Source organism: Penaeus monodon, chromosome 32, assembly GCF_015228065.2.
Source record: "Penaeus monodon isolate SGIC_2016 chromosome 32, NSTDA_Pmon_1, whole genome shotgun sequence".
Lineage (NCBI taxonomy): Eukaryota > Metazoa > Arthropoda > Malacostraca > Decapoda > Penaeidae > Penaeus > Penaeus monodon.
The window spans coordinates 24,660,480-24,661,335 of NC_051417.1; positions in this window are offsets into that span (position 1 = coordinate 24,660,480).

An 856-nucleotide genomic window follows, 5' to 3' on the forward strand; every position below is an offset into this window, starting at 1 on the left:
TCTATTTATGTAGAAGGGAGTGCATATGTTAACTCAAAATTCAAGTTATTTTTATTTGGTTCACAAAAGTAGTAATAATATATATAAAAAACAAACACACTTTACGAAGTGGACGATGATATTCAGATTTAATTGAATAAATGCTGATTGATGAAAAAATAATATCCGAACTGATAAAATTAGAATAATATTAAAGAAGGGTTAAAAATAAAAATAATGTCGGTACATAAATGCATTAAAAGAAAAGATGAAAGTGCCAGAAAAAAAAAGGTGAGAAATATATACTCGCATTCATGTATTTATACATTTTATAAATGCACATAAAAGTAAAATAAAAAGGCAAAATTAATATTTACCACAAATTAATATTTCATCCAAGACTTAGATTGGCAAAATGTAATTATAGTGGAGATTATCTCGTAGAGATACAGTTTATTTACATAAAGTATTCTAATTTGTGATAAAACTGCAATAAGCTATGACACTATGTACAGATTTAAATACCGACAGTATTTGTTAATATAAAACAATAGAAATACGGCTTTCCATTCAATAAAAAAGTAAATTAAGAAATATGTCGTTGTTCACCTAACATCCATCCCAGTCAGATGTAGATGACGTTTTGTAAGTGAAAAAAGAAAATAAAAATATCCATGAAAGCTCATTAAACCAATGCATGTAAGTCGCATCGTACAATGACAGTCTAATCAGTGAATAAGCCATGCTGTAGGGTGGCTTAAAGTTTGCAGTTGTGCGCCTCTAGAAGCATGACATTTTAGTTTCAAGTCGAAATCAGGACTTCTGGTGAGAAATCGAATAACGTTTATAATTAGTCTTTCCACTTCCTTAACTAGAT